This window comes from Catharus ustulatus, chromosome 1 (assembly GCF_009819885.2).
Source record: "Catharus ustulatus isolate bCatUst1 chromosome 1, bCatUst1.pri.v2, whole genome shotgun sequence".
Taxonomy (NCBI): Eukaryota; Metazoa; Chordata; class Aves; order Passeriformes; family Turdidae; genus Catharus; species Catharus ustulatus.
The window spans coordinates 50,205,089-50,212,781 of NC_046221.1; positions in this window are offsets into that span (position 1 = coordinate 50,205,089).

Sequence of the window (7,693 nt, forward strand, 5' to 3'; positions counted from 1 at the left end):
TTTTTTTCAGCCTAGTGGGACTGTCTGCATAGTTTTCATCCAGAGGTAAGTACAGGTGGAAACTGAGGTGATTTGCAGTGGAACAATGAAAAATAGTTACGTGTGAATTCCTGTCCTTTTGATTAACTGTACAGCAGTGTTCAATACAGAAGTATTGGTATGGACCAGAAAAAGGTGTGATAGAGAAGAATAATGAATTAGTGCCTAAGTGTACTGAAGAGCAAAAATCCACTTGAACTCAGAGAAAGATACAAAATTTTGTCCTGTGCTTTCCTCTTTTGTTTTCAAGGATCAAATTTTGCAAGTGGTTTCATCCTGCTTGCATCAAGAGGAGATGAACATTCAGCGCAAATGAGCATCCGGATGAGCATTCACCTCCTGTGATAGAACTGTAATTCAGTTGAATGGAAGTGAATTACAAATGTTTAATCTGCTCTGAGTTTTTAAAAAGGCAAAACATGATCTACATTTGCTTGCCAAGTTGTTGCTGCTATAGTTTATATAAGCTATAGTAGTCTACACTGTGGAGTGTCTGTAGGGAAGAAGAAGGAGAATCCATAGGATGAGGTTTCAGTGTCCTTCAGCATATGACAGCAATGAAACATTTGAATTTGAGTGTGAAGGATGTTTGGAAGATCAGATTGGCTTTTTTAACTGCTTTAATATAAATTGCAGCTAATCCACTGAAGCAGATGTCCAGACGGTTTTAATCTCAAAATGAAAATCTATCAAGACCCTTTTAACTTTAGATTTGCCCAGCTCAATTTCTGGTAAGGAGACCAGAATCTGGCTTACTGTGTGTCTTGAGCTGACTGAGGATTGTGTGTATCACATTTCCTCGTGGTTTTGTTCTGCACAATATTTGCATTCCATTAATTGTAACTTTATGTAAGAATTGAAATTTTCTTTTAAAAGTTGTTTACAAGCAGTTGATTGTAAACCATCACTTCACCCCATGAAAAACATGTACAGTAATTTCACGATTACAAGCCTCACCTGATTATAAGCCGCATGTCTGGGTGTCGGCAATGTTCAGGTCTTTGTCCATATATAAGCCGCACTGGATTATAAGCCACATTTTTGTTCTCAGGGAGGACCCGTGTGCAACAAAGTAATGAATTAGTAATGGAATCGCTGGATTGCTCGCCCTGGCCTGGTGCTGCCCCACAGTGCCGGCAGCACGGGGAGTGGAGGCGGGCTCCCGCCTGCCTCGCGGCCCAGCAGGGAGGCAGCGGGCTCCGTGTCGCTGAGTATAAGCCGCATTTCTGGGTTTCAGCAACTTTTCATTCTTTGTCCATATATAAACCGCATGTTACAATACAGAGTGTGATAAAAGGTATCTATTCTATCACCATCTGTTGAGGGAAGGGGTTTACATTCTCCATTTCAAAGAGAATTTCCTGCTTTCTCAGCAGACACCTGTCCTCCAAACTAAAACAGCAACTTTTTGTTCTTTGTCCGTATATAAGCCGCACCTGATTATAAGCGGCACTTTGGATTTGGACCAAAATTTTAGTCAAAATGGTGCAGCTTATAATCGTGAAATTACTGTAACCAATTTGTAACAATCACGAAATCATGGGTTTTACTAGCAGGTGCTCAGATTGGCACCCTGGCTCGCACTTTTGGGTTGGGAAATTTCAGAACTTTGTTCGTATATTGGCCACTCCTGAGTGTAAGCCGCATTTCTGTGTTGGGACCAAAATTTTAGTCAAAATGGTGCAGCTTATAATCGTGAAATTACTGTAATATCCTGCTGGGGTAGCTTCTCCAATTCATCCTTAGTTTTCTCTTGGAGGTGTGTGTGTGTGCTCAAAGGAGAGGTTGCTGTTCTGGAGTCCCCATTTGTCCTTCTGCCTTCCAGCCTGTGTAGACAACTACAGATTTTGTCCTCATGAGCTCAACCAGTGATGAGGGGAGACCTCATTGCAGTCTACAACTTCCTTGTAATGGGGGAAAAGGAGGGGCAGGTGCTGTTCTCTGCTCTGTGGTGACCTGAAAGAGCCATAACAAGGGATGTGGGACTTCAGATGGCTCTTTAAAATGCGGTTTATTTTATCCAGATGATACAGCAATTCACAGGTCATGAGTGAAAGAACCTTGCCTACAGCTGTCAGCCACTGCCACTTTTAGTTCTGGTTTCAACACATTATAAATTTTGCTGAGCATCTTAATATATCAACCAATCAATACCTTTATTATTACCTATAACCTATCATAACTACTAACATTACCATATTCATGTTACTATTTTCCAATCACAAAAAGTTAGTATGTTGCAGTTTAAACTAGGAGTTGTTTTTCAGTTTTCGTGCAGTGGAAAATTCTGAGACTTTTTATCTACTTGCAGTATCGGCAGTCTTGTCTGCCTGTGGAATCTTTTTGCTTGGTAAAAACATCTTCTGTTTGAGGTGGGTTTATCCTTTGCTCTGAGCCATAAAAACTCCTTCTAACTAACATACCCTTTGCCTTCTTAGTTATCCAGTAAGACTGGCTAAGCAATTCTTTTCTTCTATAACAAAACTTGCTTTCATTTCTATTCCTTCTTCAGATTCTACATTCAAAGAGCTTCCTGGTAAGCATACATATCTGTGAGACTTTCTTGTCAAACTTTCTTCCGTCCTAACAGTGACAGGATCCAAGGGAATGGCCTGAAACTGTGTCAGGGAAGATTGATGTTGGATATAAGAAAAAAGTTCATCCCCCAGAGGGTGGTTGGGCACTGGAACAGGCTCCGCAGGGAAGTGGTCACAGCCTCAAGCCTGACAGTTCCACAAGCATTTGGACAATGCTCTCAGGCACATGGTGTAACTCTTGGAGTGTCCTGTGCAGGGCCTGAAGTTGGACTCCATGATCCTTGTGGGTCCCATGCAGCTCACAGTATTGTGATTCCGTGATAGCCAATAGCTTCATCTTTGATACTCTAGCATTCAAATCCAGAAATCTCACCATTAAAGGGTGCGGAGCTGGTTGGAGATGGATGTATCCATCTACATTACCTTTGTTTTACAGCATATTTAATTCACTTTTTTGCTATCACCATTTACCAAACTGACTTCAGAGCTCTGCCAAGCTCTGGCTGTTGCCTGGCTGTTTGTTTCTGTGGTGCCCTGTGGTGCCCCAGCTGCTGTGTTTGTAGATACTGCAGTGCAAAGCCTCAAAGGCTCCAAGAGTGATGGTTGTAATTCAGGTTTCTGAGCCCAAGGTGTACTATGACTGTATATCCTGTGTGGAAATAACACATGCATTAAGCTTCTAATCAGGTGTTGCCTGTTGGAGGAGCAAGTAGCACAGACTACAGTAGGTACTGCAAGATGAGAGAAAATAGGTTCCAGAGTGTCTTTGTTTTGCACTCAGAATTATTTCTCTCCAGTTAAAGAACTCCATTGTCCTTTCCAGCACTAATTGTCTGAGATTCATGTTATGTTTTTTAAAGACATGGTAAAATACTGTCATATTTTCACTCCACCAGTAAAAACTAAGCACTGGAGTTACCTGTTTTGTGATTTATTTGACTTCAACAGATTACAGTGGGAATACATTTGGTGCCTATGAACCCTGGTTTTTTCCTCTTCATTGAACAGTTTTTCAATGGTTATTGCAAGTCTCTGAGATATTATCAATTTTCTGGCAAGCTTGTGACTTGGTCTTAAAGGCTTCCTTAGCTAATCCCTTTTCATGTTCACACATTTCTTCACCTCTTGATCTTGCAGCTAAACTCATGGTTGATAAGATGTCCATTAGCTAATGGTTTATTTTTCTTAAACCTAATTAGAGTAAGTCTGATGTCCTTTACCATTCGATTAACTTGAGAAGACAACTGATACTCTTGCAGCCTCATGAGATGGCACCGTCATCCCTTTTTCATTTTGTTCGAGTGTCTGGACTTTTTTTTCTGGCTTTCTTAATTTCCACTGCGTATTCCAAGCCAGTTCCATCTTAATAAGTACAAGTAGTTCTCAAACCCTTGTTCATTTCTAATGAGAAATAGCTCCTCTTCTAGTTCTTCAGTATTTATTGTGGTTTTTTTCAGCATTCTCAGGTTCTTTTAACTGATTATTCTTTCCCTACTGCTCTTGTTAAATGCCAACATTTACATGTGACTGTAATAGCTCAGTGTATTTTTCCACTTCTCTGATCCTGCCAGCTCTTCTTGGGAGGCAGTGGAAATATTCCTGCCTCCCCTCTGCTACCCCAAATTCCTGCAGTTGTGAGTTGTCTGCCTCAGATGTTAGCAGCTTCTGCCTAACTTGATGGGATATTTAGATTTGTCTCCACTTTTGGCAAGGTTTACAGTATGATGGTGAAGCTCATGGGAGCATCATCTTGTTGAACACACCGTGTTCATGTGGCAGGTTTGAATGCAGCATTGGTGTCTCTGTACACCTTGATGATAGTATTGCCTATTGTAGAGCTGTACAGCTACACTTCTAATAAGTACTCACATTTCTAATAACAAAGCTAGCTATTCTGGTAGCTGCTGTTGGCCTCTGATGCTCTTTCAGTGCTTGCAAGCAAGTCTGCAATAATTCAATCTGCATATTGTTCCATCACCACTTAGAGGCGAATGGTGGGTGAAGTCCATCTTCTGGCAGATTTGTAGTACAGGGGGCTGCATGCATGTGAGTCCTGAGCTTGTTTTCTTGTTGAATGGGGTCCTACATTATGGGGAACTACTTGGAAGGTGAAGATTAAACTGTCAGAAACAATGTCACACTGAAGTGGTATTTGTTTAGGCAAAAAACACCTAAACACCTGACTGCTGGCTGTCAGGAGAGTCATTTTTATTTAAGAACTAAAGCTTGGGTAAGGGAGGACATGCGCAGGTTGAAAATCAGTGCATTTCACAGACTCTGCTGATAGTCTAATCCTTTTCAAATTAATGCCTACTTTTATTATAGCAATTCTTTTTATTACTGGCCCCCTGTGATTTCATCCTCACAAATGGTAGCATTCATTAAAAAAAAGAAGAAGGGTAGTAGTGATTTTTCTCCTCAAAGCTTGGTTTTGCTCCCATAAAAGAGCGTTTCAGGCTCCATACTTCTGTGCCTTTGGCAATTCCAATTGCCAATATAATCAGCTATGAAAAACAAATACTTTTAGAATTATCAGTTCTGGCAAATTCAATGGGAATACAAATGTTCTACAGGGCCCTTTCATTTGCTGTAGCAATCCTGCAAGCAGACCTTCATTACTTCTGTTGATAAGGCATAAGCCAAAAGTGAATTCAAATTGCTCGGTTTTCCAGAGCTTTACTGCTTTGGAATGCTAGAATATAAACCCAAAATTTAGTTAGTTTCTGTTCTTAATTCATCCAAGGTGTGATTTCTCCATACTTTCCGGGCAAACTATCCGCCTAAAAATTTGATAGCATGTCCTGCTTTACAAAGTTCTTTCTCAGTAGACTGTTGCCATCAATACCCACCATTTATGTTCACATCCTTTACAGTGAGTTATTGATCTGTATTGATAATGGAGTCACACTTAGAAAATCTTTCCATTTCAAGAGAGTCTTCATGAAAATTGGTTTAAATAACATGCAAATTTCACAGCTCTGAAAATGGAGTTGTGATTAGACAAAGATTTGTTGGATTATAGAAGTACAAGTGTTTATTATGGCTGGTACTGAAAATAAACAGTTGCTTGCATATGCCAGCTGCTATGGAAATACGGTTTTAAGTTCTAATGTGAACTGTGAACCAAAGCTACTTCAATTTAAAAAATTCAATACTTAAACTGTGGGGAGGCATAGTCAGTGCCAGAGAAAACATTCCCATTTAATAATGTTTGAACATAGAACTGTGATGCAGTTTGTAGCAAGGCAGTGAGAAAAACCCACAACTAATCCTTCATTGCAGCTGTCTGAACTTTTGGTCATCTGCCATGCTTTAAACAGCGACTTCTTTTTCCTGGTCACTCAAGACTTGAATGACCTAGTGTGGAGAGTTTAAGCTCTATACAAAAAAGAAGTTAAGTAAGAAATAGCCAAAGTAAGTTGGGTTGCAAATCAAGGGTGGTTTGTATCTTGAGTTGTCTTCAGTACATAGGACAAAATATTGAAATAAATAGATACGTTTTTATTTATTTATTTTTGGCAAGGAAATATTCAGTGGTTTAGGCATCCATCTCTCCTCCTTCCCCTCTTCTCTCTCCTTAAAGTACTGATGTTATATGGAAATTAAATTCTGTAGAGAGTTCACATTTTGAAGTTTATAAATGCTAGCCTTTCCTGTAGAAAACCTTTCTAAGTTTTCTTTTATTATTTTAAACTTTTTCTTCCCATTTATATATCTCATGGGTAGGTCTTTTCAGCATCATAAGTAACAGGTTTTTTTTTCCTGATTAATTCTATTGCAAAGTAATGGAACTTTGTTACTTTCAAGTGGGAAATATGGGAGTCAGAGAAGTAATTTTATATGACTATTAACTTTAAAGGAAAATAACAAAGGGACTTTCTACCTTTGCTCTATTCTCACTATCACTTATCTAAAAAAGGATTAAACACTAAAGTATTCTTCTGAGCTCGTGGAAACGCTGTAGTTTGACAAGTCTTATGATGGTATAATAATTTCTTATTAAGGGTAATTTTTAAGTGGTCATTCGTAGCTACATATTCTGTCTTTCACATAAATGTATTATGTTTTATTGCATTACAAATTATTAGGTATTAGAAAAGGCAAATAATTGAAGAAAAAAATCAATCTATGCTGGGTTCAATGCACATGGCAACAAATCTCTGGCATAATAGGTTTTGAGGTACAGTAGGCAATAAGGCAGTACAACACAATAACCATAGTTTGCTAGGGCAAACACAGAAATTGAGGGGATTTCAGCCTGAGAACTTAGCAAACACCTAAAATGCATGAGCTCAGTGTTTCTGTACAAGGGGGAGCAAACTCCTTTTGGTTGCATGGGTTTGACCCCCCAAACACTGCCAGTAGCTGTGATGTCACACCCCACAGTGTCTGTACAGTCTCTGTCCAGACATCATAGCACAAGGTCTGTAAAAAATGGGGGTCATGTTAATAGGTTAACAAAGGAAAAGAGAGGAAAGGGAGATCATGTCTCACTCTTAATCCCAGTGGGCAAATTCTGACCAACCTGTTAGAATATGTAGTTTCCTAGAAGAGAATGATACATGGCTTTTATCACAGTGTAAAAAAATCAATGGTTGGATGTCACCATCACAAAAGCACTTCTGGTATTCCCCCCCCTTTTTTTCCTCTCCAAATTTCAACATGCAGCTGCCGGTTTGAGCTTTGGTTCCTAAGTAATTAATCTCCTACTTTATTTTGACCTTATGTTAAGATTTTGTATTCATCTTACAATGTATATATTGTTTGCCATTCCCATTATCAGTGATTAGCCAAGTTTCACACACAGAGAGAAGTCTAAGTCAAATATATCATTGAAGAGCTGTTTATCCCCATCTGTTTATTAGTTTTTTCCAAGCTCCCTGAATCATTCTGGTAAAGTGAGAACTGTAAATACAAACAGATGCTGCAAAGGAAGTTAGACGTTCTGAAGCAGAACTGGGCTGGTAGTGTAAGCTAAATACTTTTTAGCTAATATTTTTAATAACAAATTGTCTTCTACAAGAATTATGAAAATAACCATCCTATCTTTTCTCCATAAACTTGTGGGCAAGATGGATGATTTGCACAAAAACACACACACACACTTCCTTTCCTAG